This window comes from Acinonyx jubatus, chromosome D2 (assembly GCF_027475565.1).
Source record: "Acinonyx jubatus isolate Ajub_Pintada_27869175 chromosome D2, VMU_Ajub_asm_v1.0, whole genome shotgun sequence".
NCBI classification, from domain to species: Eukaryota; Metazoa; Chordata; class Mammalia; order Carnivora; family Felidae; genus Acinonyx; species Acinonyx jubatus.
In genome coordinates, this window is record NC_069393.1 from 29,949,354 (window position 1) to 29,973,671 (window position 24,318).

Below are 24,318 nucleotides of genomic sequence, written 5' to 3' on the forward strand. Positions count from 1 at the left end.
ATGAGAAAACTAGACTCAAAGTGATTCTCTCATTTGCCCAAGGTCACACAATGGAAGAACTAGGACTGGAATCAAATCTCTAATCTCTAAATTCATTCTTCCTTCCATGAATGATGTGGACACAAATAAAACAAAATAAATAAAATAACATAAAATTTAATTTAATTTAATTTAATTTAATTTTAAAAGTTGGAAGTATGGGGGGTGTGTCAACAGTTCATCCACTTGCCCGACAGATGAGTTTTTTCTTCCACCTGTGACCATTTCTGAGCCATTTGTTTCCCTTACGTGAAAAAGAAATTTCTCCTACACATAATGAAGGATCTCCTACAGTTAAATATGGCAGTTTGAATACATGCAGTGGATTAGTCATTAGTACAGTAACAGATGAACATTTGCAATCGGTTTTGATGACAGCGAACGCGAACTTCGAACCCCTACTATGAGAAATGCTATCACCCTTAAAATAGAATTCTGTTCTTTCGTTTATAAACCTGTATTACAAAAAAAAATGTACTGTTCTTATAGTCAAAATTTTATTAATAAATATGTTATGGGGGCGCCTGGGTGGCTCAGTCCGTTGGGCGGCCGACTTCGGCTCAGGTCATGATCTCATGATCCGTGCGTCCATGAGTTCAAGCCCCGCATCAGGGTCTGGGCTGACAGCTTAGAGCCTGGAACCTGCTTGGAGTTTTGTGTCTCCCTCTCTTTCTGCAACCCCCCCCCCCACTCGCGCTCTCTCTCTCTCTCTCTCTCTCTCTCTCTCTCAAAAATAAACATTAAAAAATTTTTTTTAAAATTTTTTAATGTTATGGAAATTTCTTTTCCCTCTTGTTATATAAGTGCCTACATTGACTTCCATGTTGTCTCTTGGCACAGAAGCCTAAAATATTTTACTATCTGGCCAGTTGCAGAATAAGTTTGTCAATCTCTGCTATAAAGGGAGGAATGAAGTTTCCTCATAACAATGGAACCAGTGCTCAGCCGGCCCTGGGGCAAGATGAAAAAACTGAGTCAGCATTAGCTAGCTTTGGGGGATGGGGGAATCTCTCTGAGATCCTGCCAACAACAGAAGATGGATCCTCTCAAAAGAAATGCACATTCACACAAAACATTCCAGAACATTCCAGGGTTCTTCCAAGAACCCTAACAGCTCCTGATGGACTTAGAAGTGCCCAAGAACCCAAGCTAAGAGTATCAAAGGGGAGGGAAGGAAGAAAGAAAGAAATTGAGAGAGAAACCTCTATGAATAGCAAAGGTGTGAGTGATTGAGTCTCCTTTAGCATGAGCTCTCTCCCCTCTTGCCTTGGATACTCCTTCCCAGCCCACCTGAAATGGAAGGAATAATTAGGTGAGGCAGGGAATGGTGTGTTGAGGCCCAGGAATGGACACAGGATTTCCTCTACAAAGGGGAGGGGAGGGGCAGGCAAGAGCGTTCCCGAAAACCAGACCTGAGGATGCCATGGTTAAAGGGCCGTAGGAAGCCAAGAGCTGCTCCAGGCCACACTATTCTGAAGTCCTAGAGTGCCTTGGCTATATCAACCTCCTGCCCATGCAGCACCCAGGGCGGTGTTATGCCCTGGCCACTACCCTGAGGTTCCCCCAAGGGCTGAGCTGACACCCAGCCTCCAGATGGGAAGCTTAGCAGCCCTAGCTGAAGGGAACCCTGCCCGTGGACCCTGTCTGCAGAGGTCCCAAGCAGATATGCCCTTGGATGTGTTCCCAACAAAAAAACCATCTCATCACTTCCGATGCCCTTTGCAGGGTGGAGCTTGGGGGCAGACTCAGTCTAACTATCCTGAGAGGCCTGTCTACACAATGGGGGTCTAGAGCAGTGCCCACTTGAGCTCTAGCTCCATTACTGAGAGGTGTTTGTGGGAAATAAAGCTGAGCGGCATGTGGGCATCTCCAAGGACCCATCAAGAAGTAAAAGGAGGGTCCTCTTATCTTCCGAGGTGGGATTTTGGGTGGTCAGCTTGAGAGACAAAACACATTTCAGTGCCAGTTGTGTCCCTGAGCTTTGACTTATGCCATGTGAGGACTTTCCTAGATCTGGAGGTGAGGGTCTTTCACCTTGAGGCACTGGCAGGACATCCGGAACCTATACCTTCACCAGGATCTTGCCTCTGAGCCTCTACATCCACTCTTCTGCCTGAGACCTCAGCAGAGAGGAGGGGATGTGCTTAGCGTCTGTCCCCTGAAGCATTGAACGCTAAGACTCTTCCAGAGTCCAGGGAAGACAGACAAGACCTCTGTCCACCAACAGGGAGGAAAGTACATGCTTGGAAGGACACCGAAGGAACGTAACTTTGGCGCCCTTAAAGAGGACAACCGGCTGCCTGGAGGAGACAAGGGAAAGGACCCTGTGGATTGTCCACCTGTATACCTTGCGGTTTTATTCAACGATTACCTATTCTCAAAATGTTTGAAAACCAAAAAATAAAAGTAAATAAAATAAACACTTGGGGGAAAGCCTGGTTTAGCTCATTTTAAGAACGCTTTGGAAAACCAAAATGTAGAAATCGGTATTCACTCAAGAAAGGTGTTCAGTGACGAGGTAACTCCTAACTCTTAACAATTTTTCACTGATAATTTCGAGGTGATTTCTGCACCTGTCACCATGCCCTCAGTTATCAGATAAATGGCAAGCTTCCTGAGAGAAGATGCCTCTTTGTACCTCTCATTTGACCTGGCATGGAGTCTTGCAAAGAGTTCATATTTAAAAAATGTTAGATTCCATTCAGTAATAAATATTAATAAATATTCACTTGACTGTCCCCTTTGTGTACAGGGGATGGGGACAGGGGGCCTTCTCTCCTCTTCCGTTGCTCTCTCTCCCAGCCTAGAGTCCTTTTTCTATTTAGTATTACTAGTAACATCTAATTTCCAGTAAGGGCTCTCAGTGGTGCCTAGAGATCAAGCGGCCAGGGTCATTCAATAATGATCTGGCCTCTTGTCCTCCAAAAACAAATCCAGTGCTCGAGTCCAAGCCCATGGCCCCACCAGCACCCATCAGGGCAGTGAGCTACCACATTGCCAAAGCTCTCTGAACGCTTTTATTTGGATTTTTTTTTTCCAGAAGAAACATGTTTTTCATGCAGTCATCTTAATAAATGCAACTGGGCTCCATTTCTTGGCTTTGAGGTAATGAAAAATTAATTACCATACTTTACAAGTAATAGTTTCCACTCACAGCACTCCTGTAGAAGTAAATATATCATAAATAGTTCCTATTATACCAATGGCTGGTGGATTGGGCAGCCTGTCGTCCATAAATCCTTTTTCAACAGACATGTTATTTCTTTTGGGGAACAAACAGATTTGTTTTAGATCAGAGAGTCAACTGACAGATGGCCTTTGTAAAAACACACCATTTGTATAAATAAATTATAGTTTTACTATGGTATTCTGCTTTTGTGGATTTGGAAAATCTGTGCCCCCATTCTCTAGAATGGGTCTAAACTGGAAAGAACAATTTTGTTTGGGTGTGAGGCCACATTGCTCCGATCTCCCAACACAGATGCTAAGGTCCAACGTCTCTAGATGCGTGCTGCCATTTCCCATCCCAATTGTGGCAAAGAGCTCTGCCTGGGGGTAACGGTATGATCTCCCAGGGAGCTCTGGCACTGAACAGAGCAAGATACGAACTGGCACGCTCCCCTCAGCTCCACGTTCTGTTTCCATTAATAATGACACCTCGTGCCTTATTTTCCTAACCACAACTCTGCATAATCGGGGCTGACGGTGTATTTCCCTTAAAAACCTGAAACATTAAATCTTCTTTTACAATGTAGTCACCAGTTAAGTGCTAAACATTTGCTAGATTCTTTAAAATCCAAGTATCACCCTTCACTGAGCCCACCGCAGTCTCTGTCACGACCCGCCTTACAACATACGCACACGTAAGACGCACACCAGACATTTATAAATTCACATACAGATGTATCTACATAGATACTCATCTACACACTCACACATACTCAGTCATGTAAATCCCCTTTCCCAGAACCAAATGGTCAGGACTTAGTATCCAAAAGGACATATTTTGTTGTTGTTTAAAAAAAACAAAAACAAAAACAAAAAAAACCTGGACCATTAAGATGTCTCTTTTGATAGGAAACAAGGATGTTCATTTTAACCAGAGCTACTAAGAATAGGCTTTGTTGGCATAATAATTGCCTATGTGTTTTTTTAAAGACATCATTCCCTTTCATAAGTGATTAAGATCCTAAAGCCGCCAGTTTTGATCAAGGATATCAAATGTTTAATTAAATGTTAATCAAATGTTCAGTGTTCGAGCTATAACATCAGGGAAGACTTTGCATATTTCTATCTAATAAAAAATTTTAAATCAGATTGCCTGGAATTTTTCAAGCTAGAGGGTACATTTAAAAGCTGTATTTGCTTCCTGGAATAGCGGGGTGCTTTTCACCCTGGCGCTCTGTCTACACTCATAACCTCAGGCCTCCACGTTGCTATTTAGAGTTACGCCAGTTGGCGTCTTAATGGAATTAATACGGCATCTAGAATTGCCTAACTTACATTCAAAGAAGAGCTTAAACCAATGATTTCCATCTGTTTCCATGACACTCCCAGGGAAGCTCAAGTTACTTCAAAGGAGATCAGAAATTCTCAGATGAAATTATTCTGGATACATAAATCTTATACCCATATAGTCACGTAGGTCAGATATAAATACATACCTGCATGACTTCTGGAAGGGGCGAGGGTCAGGAAATTAATATGGTGATTGCATACCAAGATCTCAGAAGGCTAAAACGATCACAAATTGTAATCGATGTCATGAACTAGATGAGAACGAACTATGGAAAATAAATACCCACTCAATTCACATAACATCATAAATTGGGATCATGAGAAAGTTAAATGGTTTGGGGGGGCCAGAATCAATGAAGCTATTCTTAAAATGGAAGATTTTGTGAATGAATGACACGTAGACTCAATAGAAGATGAACCCAGTTGCATGGCTGCGTCTTTTTTTTATCTTTTTCCTTTTCTTTCTTTCTTTTTTTTTTTTTCATCTCTAAAGCATGCTACATGCCTGTCCCTAAGTGGAGAAGCAGTTCATCCTGCACCTCAATAAAATGTTTGCCAGACATCCTTGTCGCTAACGGAGTCAACTCGCAATCAATCCATGTATTCATAACATTATGCACACATACAGGTCGAAGGTTAAGAAAATGTTTTCAGTGCAGTGGTAATCAACCAAACCTCCTGTACTGAGGCTTTTCGCTGACTCCTTGAGGACATGTATTGGGAATGGTCAAGGGACTTTCCATCCTGTGACCAATCACAAAATTTCTTTGCCTAAAATGGATGTGCACGTCCTTATCACCAGATTATTAGCACAGGAATTAACAGCATGAATCCGTCACCTCCTAACTCCATTAACTGTGGGCAAGTTTCTCATCCACTCTCTGCCTCCGTGTCTCCATCCGTACAGAGAAGGAAATAGTGCCCAACCCAGGGCGTTGTTGCGAGGAGCAAGTGAGTTGGTAGATGTAAAACTAGAGTGCACATCGCAAGCATTCAGTAAGTGTAAACTCTCATTATCGCTTTATTATTCTCCTTGTCTGAGATTCCCTGAGCTATCGGCCACTGCAGAACTCACAGTTACTGGTGAATTAATAATTATGCTATTTTCAATGTATTTTAACTACACAATATTATCTGGGTGAATTTTTTGGGCATGTGTCAGATGCCCAATAACATATATAACTTAGCTAGGTCTGCACATTAGGTTGCATAGCTGTTCCTCTACATCCTCAGAAGTCTGGAGTCGGGGGAAATTGCTTTAGGCTGGGTATCTGGAAGTGCCCCGAAGTTTCCCCCACATGGCCTTGACCAAGTCACGTCACCCATTTGAATATCAAATGTCTGGCCATAACATAAAGGCAGGTGAACTCTACGATCCCTTCTATTCAAAAAACAAGAGCCTTATGAAGCTGACATTCCCCTTGACTCTCTGAGTTGCAACTACATCATCTATTGGAAGAAAACAACCAGTAGGAAATGGGAGAATGTTGCCTGGTAAATTCTTAGACCCAGCCTTTTTCTCAGGATAGCACATAACAAAATGTTAGGATGAAATGAGTTACATAAAATGCACATAAAAATGACCACGTGTACCATTTTTATTGCGAAGTTACAGGGAGAATGTGAATCTAATATATATTGATGAATTATTCAACTATATCTCAGTCAGCCTGGCTGAGTGGGTCACAGGGTAGGAGTATTTTTCAAGCATTCCCAGGGGCTCCTTCCTGAACCCTTTTGAATGTTGGCCTGAAGGTTATTTCTGATCAAGAGTGGACACCAGAAATCTATAGAAGAAGGGATATAGGCACTTCCTCTAGAACAGGGAAATCGAAACCACTTGAGATGCACCAAGGGATCATTTGAAACCCTTTGAATATATGTCTTGGGAAACGCGGACTTTATCCTGACTAAATTTCTGACCTGGAGGGTACCTTCAAAGACAAAGAACAGTAAAATCCTACATAGAGAGGGTAAACGGGGTAAAAAGAAGAGTAAGGAAGCCCCCAATAAACTGAGACCATTGTTTCCAGAAGAGTTTGAGAAGCCATGTGAGATTTAAACAAACGGAGATTTGTTTATGCCTTTATGACACATGCATGATCTTCTGGGAAGTCGCAGATTTCTCGGCAACACACTTGTTTAAAATGCAGATAGTCTGAAACGCTATCGACTAATTCCATCAACAGCCTCAACTGACTAGTATAAATCCAGAGAGCAGTGGATTCTTGCTTTGGGTTCTTTCCCATTCAGGCAATTGGAGGCCCTCAGTCACCCTAACGTTTCCCGTTGCCTAAACATTTACAAGTTTACGGGGGCAAATACACACAGTATTACCAAATGGGAAAGGCTTTGAAAAGCGTCCATTTGACCACTGCTGGAGAACTGGGGTTCTCCTTTTTTGAAGAGGTCAAAATTTTGCCTCTCACAACCCTTTGCCTCATCAGGGAGAAATCAGAGAAAGCATGGATGGCCCACAGCAAGTGAACATTTCCCCATGAAATAAACACATTGCTTTGATTCATCCCCAACCATGGAGTCCTGACCAACGTCTCCAGTTACAAAGGACAGCCCTGGCTTCCAGTAGAACAGAGCAACTACTAATCCATTATCACACTAATATTGTCCACCCCATCCCCATAAAAATGCATTTTCTAGAAACTAATAACATTTGGTCCTTAAGACAATAGCCTCGTGCTAATCAATAGCTGCTGGGATATTACAAATTAACACACTACCAAGCAACCGACTTAAAAAGGATGTCCAGGCACACAGTCCTACCCTCCAAAACATACATCTGCTACTCCAAATATTATGCAACGCTGGAATCTAAATTGGTCTTAATTTACAAAAAGCCAACAGGCATGGATACACGTTCTCAGTTCTTGTGGCTGTGGCTACCCTTTGCTACAGCCCCAGTGGTACACACGAACGTTAATGTACAGTATTTGTCATTATCTGAGGACAGGAGAGAGCATCGAAGGTGGCATTTTCGGCTTTCACCTTCCAAGACTCTCCCCAGAACTGCCCGATGAACGCCCACGCCGCCTTCTTCCACCAAAGGTGGATTCCGCAAACGGGAGCCTCCGGATCGTGACCGTAGTGCTTCGGTCCCCAGCCCTGGGGAAAGCCTCATCTTAGCAAGTGGCCCTCAGCGCATCCAGCAGATCCGCGGGCGACGCGGAGGCCGCGCGGTTTCATCATTAATGCTCCTGAAGGACAATAGCTCATCAAGCCCCACCGAAAGCCCCGGACCCGTCGCGGAGCCTGGGCTGGCGGGGGATGAGGCTGAGCGACTCCTCCTAGAGGTGGTTATGTGGAGAAGGAGCAATCCCTTCTCCCTCCTCCTCCTCCCCCCGCTACTATCCGCGGCCCGGCGAACTGCCGCTTGCCGCCATTGACAAGCACCGATAGAACCCAAAGAAAGGCAAAGAGTCCTGCCCGGCACCGGCGCCGCGCGGGCCGAACCTGCGCCCCGGGAGCGGCGCGCCGAGGGCACCGGGCGCCCGGAGCAGGCGGCGCAGCACCAGGTGAGCCCGCCATGGCGATGGCATTATTGTTCAGGGGGCTCCGGGGTCTGGAAACAAAACGCGCCGCGGGGGCAGTGCAGGGGCCGGAGAGAACCCCTGCCTCTCCCGCCGCCCGGCCCCTGCCGGCGCACCCCGATAGTCGACCCTCCCCGCAAAAGAAAGAGAGAAGAATTCATAAATCAAGCTGCCCAACTTGCTTCCTCGGGAAATAAAGGCGGGGGGTGGGGGGGGGTGCTAAAGAAGCGGTAAAATTGCAGCGGCCGGCGAGGAGCGGGGGCATCCTGGGCGAGGAGGGAGGAGGCGGCGGGATGCGGGGTCCGGCGGCGGGCCGCGGCGAGGCCGGCCAGGGAGGGAGCGGAGGGCTCCCGGGATGCGGAGTTCGGGACGCCGGAGCGGAGGAGGGAGGCGCCCGGCCGCCGAGGGGACCGCTCCGGGGCGGTGGGCCGCTCGGGGGGCCTCCGAGGGTGCGGGGCTGGGCGCCGGCCGCTCCGGGCTGACAATGGAAGGGGCGCGGGGGCGCGGAGCGGAGGGAAGGGGCCGGGGGCCGGGGGCGGGCCGCGCCGCCGAAGGTCAGGCCGGGGACGCGGGCGGCGGGGGCGAGGCCGGGGGCTGCCGCGCGGTCGCCGGGCGCCACGAGCGCCGCGAGCCCCCGGCCGGCGCGGAGGAGGGCTCGGGGCCGGGCACACCCCTCCGGTTCCCTTTCCGGGGCGCCCGGTGCCGCCGCGCGCTGCGCTGTCCCCGGGAAATGGCGGCCCCTCCGCCGCCCGCTTGGGCAGTCCCGGCTTCCCGCTTTGCGCGGGAAAAATATATATATTATAATAATGGTAATCTAAAGGAAAAAAGGGACAAAAGTAAAGCGGCCGCGACGAAGGAAAGGGCTGCGGCGGGCGCCAGACGGCGCGCAAAGCGCGTGCGGGGCGCGGCGGGAGGGACCGGCCCTACCTCCGCGGCTCGCAGCCCGCGCCTCCGAGCACCCCGGTGCCAGCTTCGCCCGCCGCCTAAATCGCGCCCGTGGGTGTCCTTCCCCGCCTTTCCTCGTGGGGGCGCCCTCCGCTCCTGCCCTCTTTGTTCCTCCCAACAATGGCCAAAGGGCATTGAGCCCCCAAAGGGCCAAATGAGCCTCCCTCTCCAGGAGTTTCCTGTCGCCGATTGATCCGGAGCCACCGCGGGCGTGATTTCGGCCCGGTCACTGCCGGGGTTTAATGGCAACCGTCCCACGATGGGCGAAGAGGTGAAGGAGGCCAGAAGCAGCGGGCCGAGGAACCAAAGCACAGGTCCCTGTGTGTCTGGGGCGGTGTGGCCCGGACAGTAAAGGGGGTCTCCGCATTCCCGCGGCGCCGGTGAACAGCGGTGCCGCTCCAGCCTCTACTCGGCCAGGGGGGAGTCCACCCAGGGCCCGGGCCTAGATCCCCGGGCCTCAGGGGCCTGTGCTCCTGGAGGTGGTCAGCACCCCCTAGCAAACTGGTTTCCTCACTTTCCTCATTTGTGTTTGTGTCGAAATCCGACTGTCCCCTCCCTGGGCTGCGCAGTTGTTAATGGGTGAGAGAAACAGAAACGTTATCAAGAGCGAAATGGGCCTCCGTTTGTGTTGTTTCTTATTTAGGACCAGTTCCTTTGTGGAAACAAACTAAGCGACACAGAATTCTCAGTTCGTTCATATTTAACTGAACGTTATCACTTACTCCTTTGGAAAACTCCTTTTTTTTTTTTTTTTTTTTTCAAATGAGTGTTCAGAACGCCAAGATTTGGAAACATGCTCATGGTTTTTAGAATCGCTGTAGCCGAGATTATCATGTAAATAAAAATAGGCTCTGCCTGGAGGAAAAGTTTATCATGGATCGAGTAGTTCACACCTTTAAAACCTCCCTTTCCTGTATCCAAATTTAAAAATGTATATATGCCCACCTCTGCACTCCAGTTCTGCTAGCCTGTCAATTTCTTCCTCGCCTGGATCCATTTATTGACGTGCTTTGGACATTATTAATGGTTTCCTCTCTTTCAAAACTCTGTCAAAGAATTTAGCTCCTTGGATCCAGAATGTTCCAAAGAGTCTGACCTTACTCTCTCCCCATCCCATCTTCTGTCTAGTTCCCAGGGATTCTGTAGCTTTTCCCAGTGGGTGAGACACCCTACCAGCTATTGTCTGAGACAGTCAGGTCTGTTTTCACTGCCTCCTGCCAAGCAGAGCAGGAGGGAGTCCTGTTTTCCGCAGGCAACTTTAAATGGAAGATATCTGTAACTTGGCTAGGGGGAAGGGTGTGCAAAAATTCAACCGACTTTTTTTTTTTTTTTGAGAGAGAGAGAGCAAAAATTCAACCAACTTTTTTTTTTTTTTTTTTTTGAGAGAAAGAGAGAATCCCAAGCAGGCTCCCTGATGTCAGCCAAGAGCAGGAGGCTGGACTCAATCTCACAAACCGTGAGATCATGACCTGAGCCGAAATGAAGAGTCTGATGCTTAACCCACTGAACCACCCAGGCACCCCATGAGCAACTTTTTAAAAAATGTTTTTCATTCTTAAGAAATAGCCTCAAGCGTGCCTGGGTAGCTCAGTCAGTCAAGTGTCCGACCCTTAGTTTCGGCTCAGGTCATGATCTCACAGTTTCCTGGGTTCGAGCCCCACATTGGGCTCTGTGCTAACAGCATGGAGTCTGCTTGGGATTCCCTCTCTCTCCCTCTCTCTCCCTCCCTCCCTTCCCCTCCCTCACACTCCGTCTCTCTCAAAAATAAGTAAATAAAACCTTAAAAATATTTTTTAACTTAAAAAAAATAAAAAGAAATAGCCTCAAAGATGCACCCTCGGTAAATGCTTTTTTTGCGCAGAGATGAGCAAAGAACTTATGGTGGGAGATCATTGAACAAACACTTATTGGGCACCAATTATTAAACTCTTTTATTAATTGGGCACCAATTATATAAACCTCTGCATGCGGGAAGAAATGCAAATATGGGGTAGTCATGGGCCCTGCTCTCAGAGAGCTTACATCCTAAGCCTAGGCGATAACATGTGCAGGTAAAAAGTAATTAATCTTGGCAAGCTGAGTGGGAAACCGGGGGCTTTCTTGCACTGCTAACAGGCGTGTAAATTGAAACGGCCAATTTGAAGGGCAGTTTGGCACTGTTAAAATTAATAATGTGCACATTCTATGACCCAGCCATTCCATTTCTTCGTGTATATCCTAGAGAAGCAGGCACAAGTGTGCAGCGTTTTGGTAGTTTTGAAACTAAAAGCAACCTAATGGCCATCATAGGGAATGGCTAAATAATGGCACATTTACTTCTGGATAATTAGGCAACAGTTCAAAAGAACGAAGTAAGTCTATGTATGCTGAGACAGAAAGGTCACCAAACCATATGATTAAAGAAACAGGCAATTACGGAACAATACGTACTGTATGGGACTATTAAAAAAATAATAATACTATACATTCCCATAAGTAAAAATACATACAAAAACAGATAGGGCTGTAAAGACACCCACTGGAAGAGACAACTGGAGGAATTGTCAAGGAAGAGATTAGTCATACAATTATTCATACCCATCTGTAACCATTGTTACAACGTTTGAAATTTTACAATTTGAATTGATTTCTATATTACTTGCATAACTAAATACAATTAAGATACAAGTGATTGATATAATGTAATAAAAGCCACAATAAAATGTTACAACAGTTTTTACAGGGAGAACAGCGTTTTAGGCTGGAACGGGGTGGGGGGGTGGAGGACCAAGCTTCACAGACATTGCAGGAGAATTGGAGGAGAGCGGGAAAGGGTCCAAGGCAGGCAGAAGGATGCTTGACCAGACTGTCGTCACATAAATTCTCTTTCGAGGCTGAGTCCCCACCTGCCCTGCCAAGGTTCAGGTCAAAGAGAACTAAACCAACAGTTTATCATGTCTATCTTTTTTTTTTTTTTTAATTTTAGAGAGCACGAGCAGAGTAGGGGCAGCAGGAGAGGGAGAGAATCTTAAGCAGGCTCCACGCTCAGTGTAGAACCAGAATGCAGGGCTCGATCCCATGACCCTGGAATCGTAACCTGAGCCGAAATCAAGAGTTGGCGGCTCAAATGACTGAGCCACCCATTAAATTAGATTTAGAAGGAAAAATAAAATGGGCCAATAGAGGTATGACATCTAACAATTTTATGGTATTGGAAGGTAGTACTTAAAAAAAAAAATTTATGTTTATTTATCTTTGAGAGAGAGACAAAGCACGAACAGGGGAGGGGCAGAGAGAGAGGGAGACACAGAATCTGAAGCAGGCTCCAGGCTCTGAGCTGTCAGCACAGAGCCTGACGCAGGGCTCGAACCCATGAACCTTGAGATCATGACCTGAGCTGAAATCTGACACTCAACTGACTGAGCCACCCAGGCGCCCTGGCACGTAGTATTTTAAAAAGGTAGTGAAAACTTCAGGATGGAGGGTTTGTTTTCTCCTGGATGCACACTGGGATATATTTTGGGAATTAAGTTGGAGGGAAAGATAAGTGTTTGAAAGGCTACTTCGTTCCCCACCACCACCAGAAAAATCACAAAAGGCACCCTCAAAATACTTTTGAAACAAATACTTAAAGCTAGTTTCCTTCAAACACTCATTTAAGGTCAAATGTGTACATAACACTATGCAAAGGGTAACAATGTAGGAAAAACAGCCCCAGACCAGCGTTCCAGAAGTGGGGGTTAGGGGGCTGGTCCTAGGTCTGGTTTCACACAGACCGTGGGGTCATGGACAAGCTGTTTCATGAGCTCCTCCCATGCCACACCTTTTACGGTGGCTGAAATTAGGAGGGGGCCCTAAAAATAGTTGATGGCTCAAGTCCCTTTCAGTCTTAGATCATGATTTTGTGAAATCCTATGATTCTAACCTCATGATGATTGTGAATTCCCTGGCAGATGGGATTTTGGGGGGATACAGGATAAGACTAGGAGGGGCCCCAAAGTGCCCCGCCTTGGGAAAAACAAAAGGTCACTGTCACAAGGTTCTCAGTAGATTAGGTAGCTCTGGGAGCTTCCCCAGAGCTGACATTTCATTACTGCCCCTAAGATCAGTGAGGGAAATAGATGTTGCCGAGTTCAAGCCTTGTGGTAGACACAGAACATCAAACGCTATAGTATTGCAATAGTTGCTTTTGAAACAGAGGGGAAGTGCCAGCCTGCATCCCAGGAAAATCGTTCTCCGAAACTGTTGCTTCCATGGAAATAAGTCACAATTGCTAATGTTTATTGAATGCCTTCCTGCCTGCCAGGCACTGTTCCAGACATTTTATGTGCATTAACTCATTTCATTCTTACAACAGCACTTTAGGTAGATACCATTGTTATACCCAAATTACAGAAAAGAAAAGAGAGGTTGAGGACATGCCCACACCTGGGCGGAGGCAGACTTGGGACCCCAGCCCAGGCAGCCTTGCGCCACAGCCCCACATCCTTACCTCCGTGACGGGAGAGCAAGGGGGTTGCTTCTCATTATGCAGGTTCTTACTCTAAAACTTGTTATTTGCATCACTGTGTTACCTGCCTATGTCAGGTGAAAGATAAAGACGATCCGATGGAACCACATCACCCTATACTTTAAACTGTCTTGTCGCCACGTATTAAATAAGATGAATTTGGTGGTTTCTCTGAAGCCCTTACTGTTCATTTATCCATCTCACCATCCATCATCCTTGGCCCGATTTATTTGACTGGCGTTGCCAATTTGGACGTGGAATGGAGTAAGTAATTCAAGTCGGAATTCTCGCGCTTTGACAGAAGTGTGTGTGGAAATATGCACCGGACCACCGGCCTCGGTCCGGGCACGTTTACTTCAGCTGATCCCGGGACTCCAGAATTTGCGGCGGCGACCATATTGTTTAACCCTAAATCGCAACACACAATCTGATCAGAGATTTGGGGGTTGTTTCTGGATATAAGAGGCGGTCTTGATGATATAGTTTGGATGCCTAAATACGGGGCGTTTCCATAACGACAGGCCAAAAATATCACAAAGTAAAATCAAACTGATCCTGGAAAACCCGGGCCCTGTGTTTACTAGGCCTGGCACTAATAATGACATATATTATGCCAACTTGTACTCTGTGCTCCCTTCACTGCTCAATAAAGCCGTTAAAATTAAACAGTGGTGGTAGAATATGAAAAAAGTAAGTTCCAATAGCTTTTATAATTTACAACATAAACTTTTAGGTCTGATGATAGTTCACCGGGTCCCCCATCAGAGTACTAGATTTGCAAATTGACGGATCTTCGTGAATTTCAGCACAGCGCTGTCCAACACTGGGGTCGCGCTTCAGGAAACTCTATAGGTTATTGCCTCGGAGTGGAGAAGAGGCAGTCTTGGGAAAAAAACAAGGTAGAATTTTCAGGCCCGGTTGTTCTATTCTGTGGTTATCGTGGGTGATGAATAGTCACTTCAAAGGAAAGATCACCTGGATGTGACTTAATTCTACCGGGTTTTTCCAGGTCTGTAGATTTCATAGAGGGGGGTCAGACAGAGTGACATTTTGAGCATCTTCGTAGAACAGAAGCCTCTTTCAGGTTGGAAGGGACCTCACAAGTTAGCAGGTGTAATGGCTGTCGTTTGTCAGAGCCCCAAACCAGAAAATGTGGGGACCCAGCCATGAAGGTTCTCTGGCACCTCCCCACTCCAGCCAGGACAGCTGCCCTTCTCTCCATCTGCTCTAAATATTGGATCTCCTGAAAGGTTGTTCTTTTTTGTTTGTTTCGAGCAACGTTGGCGGAGTTGGGGGTGGGAGGTTGTTAAAAAATCAGCGGGTTTGGCTAAGGGCCACAGGTGGTGAGTCCAACACTGGAACCCCTGCCCCCCGACACACACACCTGCTGGGGTCCGCCATACCTTCTGTCTGGGGACGACACCGCACTACACCTGGAGCCCCCGACCCCTGCCACTTGTGGCCACATTGCAGCCACCACCTTAGGATGGACAGTGAGGAAAACAGGGGAGGGAGGAACGGGCAGGGGAGGGATGGAGGAAGAGGGATTCCGGGGCAGCTACCTCTGCCCCAAGAGCCCACAACCAGCCCCACCTATGTGCCCAGCAGTGGGTGTCTCCGGAAGCCTCTGGCAGATGAGGCGGCACCAGGGGCCACAGCCTACCTGCTGTCTGTACTGGTTTGCTCACTCCCAGTCCCTGAGGGAACTCCCTCGTCCCCTCACCCCTCACCTGAGAAGCTCTTGGCTTAGACAAAGTCAGTTCCTTGCTCAGGGGACTACTGTCTCTAACAGTCACCCTCACGACTAATTTGAAACTATGGGATTTTATGGAGACACGATAGCTTGCCCACTGGTCCTGTTTGTCAGCGGTCAAGAGCAAAAGAGACCCAGCTGGACGCAGCGAAGGGTTTTGGTTTTTATTTTGTTCTCCATGACTGAATAGATTCAGGAAGACGTTTTCTTCTGGGGTGCATTACTAAGATCCAACAAGAACAAAACTGATTTTTATCCATTTGCTTATATTCATTTCTCATCCGACTAGTACCATAAGTGGCCAAATATATTTATATTACATTAGAGAATAGCAGAAGGCCAATAATGAAGAAACCAAATATATATCAACAACTTGGTCCCTTTGTCTTTAAAAAACAAAAACAAAAACTTGAGCTCACATTCAACAAAGGCAGCAAAACCTGTTAAAAGTCACCAAGTACTGGGGCGCCTGGGTGGCTCAGTCGGTTAAGTGACAGACTTTGGCTCAGGTCTTGATCTCATGGTCCGTGAGTTCGAGGGATCTCATGGTCCCACATCCAAGAATCTGGAGCCTGCTTCAGATTCTGTCTCTCTCTGTCTCTCTGCCCCTTCCTGGCTTGTGCTCTGTCCCTCTCTCTCTCTCTCTCTCTCTCTCTCTCTCAAAAATAAATTAAAAAAATTTTTAATTAAAAAAAAAAGTCACCGAGTACTGCAGTAACAGCTTATACAGTAAATCCATGCCATATCTATCCCCCACCCCCCCCGCTTGTTCTGCCCTCCTCTCCCCATCCCTTCTAGAAGGATGTGGGCACACCCGCTCCGACTGTGGCTTATAAAGAACGCACGGGTGGTTGAGCTTCCCCCTAGATTATTCCAGGACATGGCTTGAAAGACTTTTTTTAAAAAAGGAATGATTTGTAACCCAATAGTATAATTTAAATAAATTGGGCTAATGCTTGGTTCTAACGTTCATGGTTGGTTAATTTAGTTAATTTGATCCGTGTGTCATTTTGATGAAATTGCATTTGCTATAGCTCTTTACATTATAAATTGTTAATGTGCTTTAACATATATGACGATAAAATTATTGACTATGCTCATTCACTTAAAGGTGGCCTTGGAAGAAAACGGTTTGGAAAGTATTAACTTGTGCAATAATATATTTGCCCTTGGACTTCATAAATGCAAGTGTAATAGAGCAAGTGATTTAGCTGGGATTACCGAAAATGGTTTTCACAGCCACAAAATAATACTAACAAACTATTATTATTTTAATACAGTCCATAGGGTAACACACCAAAATATATTAGAATTCTATTAGGTGGGAGGCTAAGAGGTTTTTTTAATGCCCTTTAAAAATATATTTCTACATATAATTAATACATTGGTATTGAATTCCCTTATGTCCTGCCCAGTTTTATTCCATCTCATTTCATTTTCCCAAAGGATGGTTTGGAACTAACAGAGTGAAGATGCTTCATTGTGGTGTCTACTTTATTTTTCATAATTATTTACAATATGAAATATTCTGACACACAATACTACAGATTAGAGAAATGTCATGGGGCCTAAAAAAGAATACATTTCAGCAATTTTAAAACTGTATTTGAAGTTAAAAAAATTCATTTCCATCATTAAAAAGCTACAAGACCTCTTATTTCCAGTTTTAAAGTAACGTATATATGAAAGCCTTTTGATTTGTATACTTTTTCACGGGAATTCACTCTTTCGTTCATGTATTCTGCAGAAACTTACGGAGAATCTTCTAGGAGCCAAGGCTTGTGCTAGTGCAGGGATAGAGTCATAAACAAAAACAGCAAGACCCCAAGTCTTGTTGATTTCCGGGGCTCGGGCTCCCCTCTCTCCTGCCACCGGCCCCTGGGGGTCCCTCCTCACTAAAGAAGAGGCAGCTGGTGCCGGGATCTGCCTCTGATTTCGCCACCAGGAGCACGCAGGCAGGCGTGAGACCCAAGCCCATGCTGTGAGCATTTGCAGAAGCTGGATGGCAGGAAAATGGTCACTTAAATCAAGACTGCTGGCGGCTTCCGGTGGACCTTCTTGCTGATTGGCTAGGGTTTGTCATAGTCCCCATCAGTTGACATATAATAAAAATTTCCATAAGTTGCTTGAGGCATTAAAAAAAAAAAAAAATGTTCGGGGCACCTGGGTGGCGCAGTCGGTTAAGCGTCCGACTTCGGCCAGGTCACGATCTCGCGGTCCGTGAGTTCGAGCCCGGCGTCAGGCTCTGGGCTGATGGCTCAGAGCCTGGAGCCTGTTTCCGATTCTGTGTCTCCCTCTCTCTCTGCCCCTCCCCCGTTCATGCTCTGTCTCTCTCTGTCCCAAAAATAAATAAACGTTGAAAAAAAAAATTTAAAAAAAAAATGTTCTTTATCAGCTCTTTATGCTTAAGAAAGGACTTATTTAAATTAAAAGAAAATAGTGGTCTGAAGAAAGCAGACCATTTTGTCCTTTACAGAGGCAGTCAGTGTGTTAAGTACAGTTTGCTGTTTCCCACCAAAAGCAATTCATTCAATAAGGGCAGATGCTTGGGATCTTTCTTTTCTTTCCTCTCCTCCCTTCTGGGATTACAGTATAATTATAAATATTATTTATAGGAATCCCATATGCTGCAATTGGGCAAATACAGACTCACTGAATTTGATCCTGTTATATTAATGGGTCTTATATAATCTTTTGATATGAAATTTTATATTCTCCAATTATCTCAAGACCAATGACTCACCTGGTGATGAAAGTGATCTAAATTTTTCAATATGACATTACTACTCAATTATAACACAGTTGAACTTTTCTCCTTACCAGAATACTCATTTCGAGGCTAACTCCCAAATGATGTTTGTGAAGATGTTAAATTAAAATGACACTTTCCGTTTCCAGTTCCACATGATGGACGGAGTATATGGGCTTCCTTCTCTTGGAGCCCACAGAAATACTGGTAAAGAATTGCAAAGAAAATAAACACTTAACAACAAAAGGGCAAGGGGGTGGTGTTGCTCATTAGCAAGTGGGAGATTTCAACAGATTTCTGGAAGACTGGAAGTACCTGGGACTATGCAGACAATGTCACAGGGGAAGCCACAAGTAAGAAGAGTAAAATGCAAGGGGCACTTGGGTGGCTCAGACAATTGAGGGTCCGACTCTTGATTTCAACTCAGGTCATGATCTCAGAGTTATGGGATTGCACCCCACACCACGCTGAGCATGGAGTCTGCTTGAGATTCTCTCTCTCCCTCTGCCCCTCCTCCCCCACTTGCGCTCTCTCTCTCTCTCAAATAAAAAATAATAAAAAGGTAAATGCAAGAGGGAGCTCCACTGAAGGTGGGCAGGGTGAGAAGTGAGGAGTCGTTGTGGGTCTGTTTCTGGAAAAGCCAAGTGGATTGGCCTCTCTCCCTCCCCTTCTCCCAGTTGAGCTTCCAGTGATCTTCCATTTCTCCCCCAGCTAACAGTCTGAGGCTTCCCCTCTGAAGAAATTGAACAACTCAGGGCTGGTCTAGAATTTCTAGGATTTCTAGGATTCCTAGAATTTCTCGTTCTGGCCTTCGGGGGCTCTCAGTCCCTGACTGGACAGGCTCAGGTGAGGTGTTGACTGACATGTGCTATGCACACACCCAGAGGTCCCAAGCAGGAACCATGCCTACCAAAGGAGAGCTGAGGAAAGCTCTTCCATCTGCCTATCATCATTAGCCTTGTCTATCATTCTTAAGTATCAAGGCCTGACCAAAGGTCACCAGACATTTAAGAAAAGCCGTCATAAAAGAGAAAGATGTTAATGAACACATAGGATGATGAGCTGGGTGAGATAATCGAAAGAGCAGATGATATAAACACACCCTAAGTAACTTCAGAGAAACTCAAAGACATGGTGCCTTCATACAGGAACAGGATGATATGAAAAAGGAATAATCAGAGACAAGAAAGAGCTGCTGGACATTAATAATATGATTGCCAACATTAGATGTTAAGAGGACTGGGGGAAAAAATGGAAGGGAAGGGGTAAGAGAGTTAGAGGAGCAACCCAGGAGACCCAACCCCTGGTTCACAAGCATCCTTGTAAGAGAAGGGGCATGTGGGAGAAATAAAGAGATGGGGGGAAATCATCAAATCCGTAATAGAAAATTCCTGAAGTTATTAAAGAGATGAGTCTTCTGATTGAGTGAACAGGCTTATTGCCAAATGCGGAGCAGGGTGAATGGGGTTGGGGGGGACTCACACCTAGACACATCTTTGTGGAGTATTACAACATAAAGAGAAAATCTAAAGTCTTGGGAGTTGGGGGGCACCAAACTTACCTGTAACACTGGATGAAAACACCAGTGGATCAATGGCTTCAAAATATTGAAGCAAAATGATGTGGATGCTAAAAACTATACCCCACCCAAGGATAATCCAGAGATCATTCAGTAAAGACAGTTTCATTTATGTGAGAAAACAGAGTTTACTTCTCTGTACTGTCCCTGCAGAGTTACAGGAGGCTGACACCAAGAATATAAGGGAGAAAGTCGAGAAAGAGGAGGTCATTGGATGAGGGATGATTGGATCATGGATGAGGCATGAAGGAAGACATTCCCAGGATGACCTCTGGGTAAAACAACCATTCCAAACTGGAGCATGAGGTCAAAGGGCTTCAGGATAAAAGTCTCTGGGAAGAAAGTGGCCCCTGCGAAGACCAATGACCAAGAAGCTCAGTGATTTTTAGGCTGTGGCAAAGCCACACTTCCCTTTTGTCAACAAGAACAAAGGAAAGTACGACTGATTGATCATCGTTATTCACGGGTTCCATATCAGCGAATTTGCCTGCCTGCTAAAATTTATTTGGAACCCCCAAATCAATGCATTTCAGTCTCTCAAGGACAGCCACAGGACGGCAAAACATTTGAGCCACCCATCCATCGGTCACTTTCCCTGCTGAGTTCTAACAAGGCCTGGTTTCCTCTTTCATCTGTCATGCTGGAAATTAGTGCTGTTCCCATGGTCTATCTAGTGCCATGTTTTCACATTTTTGTGCTTCCCATTGGCGATTCCACTGTTTCAAATGGCCCCCAAGCATCGTCCCGAAGCGCTGTCTAGTGTTCCTGAGCACAAGAAGGCTGTGAAGGAATGTGCCTTCTGGAGAAAACATATGTGTCCGATGAGGTTCGCTCAGGCTTAAGTCACGGCGCGATTTCCCGTGAGCACAGTGTTGGTGAATCAACAATACATATTCTATAAGGTGTCTTTAAACAGAAACGCACATAAAACAAGGTGATGTGTTGATTCGTTGATGAAAAAGTTGTGACCGGAGGCTCGCGGTCACCTAACCCTGTTTCCCCTAGGATCAGTGCTCCACTATTCACTAATCCAGTGTTCCCAGCTGCTTTGTAGAACACAGCGACTGCACTTAACGAGAGTCGACAGTGATTAGGAACTTGGGGGAGGGAGGAAGCTGTAAAAGAAAGACGTGCTCTGAATGTGAAGCCAAGTGAAATGTTGGAGTGATTTTGAACAACCCATTTTCAGAACCAAGAGAATCCACTTGTTGAGGCAGGTGCTGGACCCCAGGAAAGGAAGCGTGAGGCTAGCACGCATGCGATTCTGAAGGAAACAGTATTCACAAAGTCGCGATCATAGAAATGCTGCTTAAGAGCATTTCGTTTTCGAAATCGGCCCAGAGACAGAAGGAAGACTTCACTGTGATTACAGGACCAAACAGAAAGGTGACGAGTGGAGGCAGCGGCAGGGTGGAGGACAGAGGTAGAAATGGGGAGGCGAGGTAGGGAGCAGAGGGGCCAGGGAAAGGTCAGGGCGCACATCCTCGTCCAACATAACCGTGACTCAAGAGGGAACACCTGGGGTTGGGGGAGTCAGAGACTGCATTGTGTTCTTTAAAGTTCCCAAGGTCATCAGCAGAGGAAATAAAAACGGAAGTATGCTGTCAATGGCTGGGAAAGAGAAGAGAATGGGGACTCAAGTTCTCATCCTTCTGAGGTATTGACAGAGACTGTCTAAAAGTGGAAGTAAATTGTGACGTAGAACTATAAACACTTGAGCTTTGGAGGTGACCACCAGAAGTGAAATTAAAAACTGTTGCATGATGGGGCGCCTGGGTGGCTCCGTCGGTTAAGAGTCCGACTATGCTTCAGGTCACAATCTCAAGGTTCGGAAGTTCGAGCCCCACGTCGGGCTCTGTGCTGACAGCTCAGATCCTGGAGTCTGCTTTGGATTCTGTGTCTCCCTCTCTCTCTGTCCCTCCCCCACTCACACTGTCTCTCTCTCTCTCTCTCTCTCTCTATCTCTCAAAAATAAATAAAGTTAAAAAAATTGTTTTAAACTGTTACATGGAATGGCCTCTGGAAGCGAGATTGGGGGTAGAGTTGGGGAGAGACTGTTGCTCTCCATTTTATGCATTTCTTTACTTTTTGCTTTATAATACTATGTGCAAGCATTACTTAGATTTAAAGGCAAAATAAACTCAACTTTTTATTTTAGATTTCTTTTTTTTTTTAGATTTATTTATTTTGAGAGAGAGACAGAGAGCACGAGCCGGGGAGAGACAGAGAGAAACACCGAATCCAAAGCAGGCTCCAGGCTCTGAGCTGTCAGCACAGAGACCAACTCCAGCCTTGAACCCATGAACCACGAGATCACGAGTTGAGCCGAAGTTGGCTGTTTAACCGACTTCGGAGCCACCCAGGTGCCCCAAGATTTTATTTTTTAATGTTTATTTATTTTTGAGACAGAGACAGCAAGCGGGGAAGGGGCAAAGAGAAAGAGGGAGAGAGATCCCAAGCAGGCTCCATACTGCGCTGTCAGCATGGGGCCCAACGTGGGGCTCAAACCCACAAAATGTGAGATTGTGGCCTGAACAGAAATCAAGAGTTGGACACTTAACCGACTGAGCCACCCAGGTGCTCCTAGATTTTATTCTTAAGTAATCTCCACACCCAATGTGGAGCTCAAACTTAGAACCCCCAGATCAAGAGTCACATGCTCTACCGACTGAGCCAGCCAGGCCCCCCCGCCAAACTCAAAATTTTAAATAACTTCTTTAACTTTTTTTTGTTTTCCTTGCTTCAGGGTGACCTTACGCAAGTCATAATCGTGTTTCAGCTTGTTGGTGATAGGCCCTAACAGAGAAGTTCCCAAACTTTCTCAGTTCACAGAGAATTTAATGTCTCAGACATTTTTTTCTCAGGGCGCCTAGGCCAGAAGGAATACCCATCAGTTCCATTTATTACCTGGTTAGGTCCAAACAATAAGTATTTATGTCCTAACAGCTAGGAGCTATTTGAAAAAATATTGACAATGAATAAGAAGAAAAAAGGATATTTGTATCCCATTCTTAAATAGCCACAATGAATTACAAATAGGACGTGTGCACCTGTTGGGCACTGCACAACTTCTCAAACCTTAGAATCAGGTCAGACACTGCCACTCTCATTTTCTGTTCCACATCGATTTTTCCCTGGCACTTGCTTTAATCACAGCAGCCACCAAAAACTCAGCTTTGTAAGGTATGGCATCATAAAAAAGAAGAAGAAGAAGAAGATAGTACAATCTACTGCGAACCACTGGTAGGAACACTTTGAGCTGGTAGTTGTAAGGTCCAACAGAGGTTGAGTATCACTTTATTCCCCTTGGAAGCTTAAACATTTGCTGGCTTGTCCCAGGTACCTTGGTGCAGTCTGGGAACCATGTCTCTGGCATCTATTTGAAATTTTATCATGATCTGTCTTGCAACTTCATCGGAAAATATTTGAGGACAAGGGTCATGTATATTCCATATCTAATGTAGTTTCTTATTCAGTAATAAATGCTTCATAAATACTGTCTTTCATCGAATCAATGATATCGTAGGTTGGAAGATGCATACTGATTTCTAGGGGTAGTAAAATGTCCAAAAAAAAAAAAAAAAGATCATAAAATCACTGATATACAGTAGTTATTTGAATAGCCTGGCATGAGTTTATTGTCCGTGTCTGAGTCAGTGCTGCAATTAAATGTTTACCCTGTGATATCTGTAAAATGTAGCTCATCGGTGTCCTTATGGGCTTAAAACCCCATAACTATAACCCTAACACAAAATAAATAACCCTAACAAAACAGTCCGAACGTGCCCTCTTCCCAGCATACACAAAACCCGTGTTTGTGGGGGGTTTTTAATGTTTATTTACTTATTTTTGAGGGTCGGGGAGGCAGAGAATCTCCAGCAGGCTCCGTACTCAGCTGAGAGCCCAACGTGGAGCTCGAACCCACAAACTGTGACCTGAGGCAATATCGAGAGTTGGACGTTTAACCTCCCCAGGCGCCCTACAAAACCAGTTTTGTTCTTCCAACTTCTCTGCTTTTGGAGGGAAAGGACAATGAGCAGGCGCTCCTGTACTCCCCCCTCCTCCTTCCCTGAGCCCCTGTTGTTAACGTGCCGAAAACTCTCCCATTTACTTTGCAAATAATTACGAGACTTTATACCTTGGTTATTCTTGGTTTCTCTGATATGAAAAGACAGATATATATTGCAGATCTAGGTTATATCTTGTCTGTTTCCCAATTCCTCTTTATTACTAATATTATTTTTTTACTGTTTATTTATTTTAGAGAGAGAGAGACAGAGACAGAGCATGAGCAGGAGAGGAGCAGAGAGAGAGGGAGACACAGAATCTGAAACAGGCTCCAGGCTCTGAGCTGTCGGCACAGAGACCGACACGGGGCTCGAACTCACAAACCGGGAGATCATGACCTGAGCCAAAGCTGGACGCTCAACCGACTGAGCCACCCAGGCACCCCCCCAATTCCTCTTAAGCACCCCCACAATACCCCAGGATTGGCCTGGCGGGTGGGGCCAGCTGAACTTGGCCATGCACATCCTCCAGGGGCGCCCACACGGTGTCTGTAGCCACTGGAAAAGCTTCATCCAGCCATATTCTGTTCTTCAAACTTGTAAACAAACATAATGTACTGTAGTCCTTAGCTTTGCCTAATTAGAGAAAACATTGTTTTAGAGCAGAAGGTAAATAAATGTAAACATTTAAGTA

At 45.6% G+C, this 24,318-nt stretch overlaps 1 protein-coding gene across 1 annotated transcript in view; it reads left to right on the forward strand.

Annotated features, from left to right (window-relative positions):
- Positions 1-7,500: 7,500 nt before the first annotated feature.
- The window catches only part of LOC106967157 (core histone macro-H2A.2), a 58,254-nt gene continuing 41,436 nt past the window's right edge, over positions 7,501-24,318 (forward strand). The window contains exon 1 of the mRNA XM_027062172.2: positions 7,501-8,087. The gene's annotated coding sequence lies outside the window, so the exon portion shown is untranslated. The remainder of the gene's footprint in view (positions 8,088-24,318) is intronic.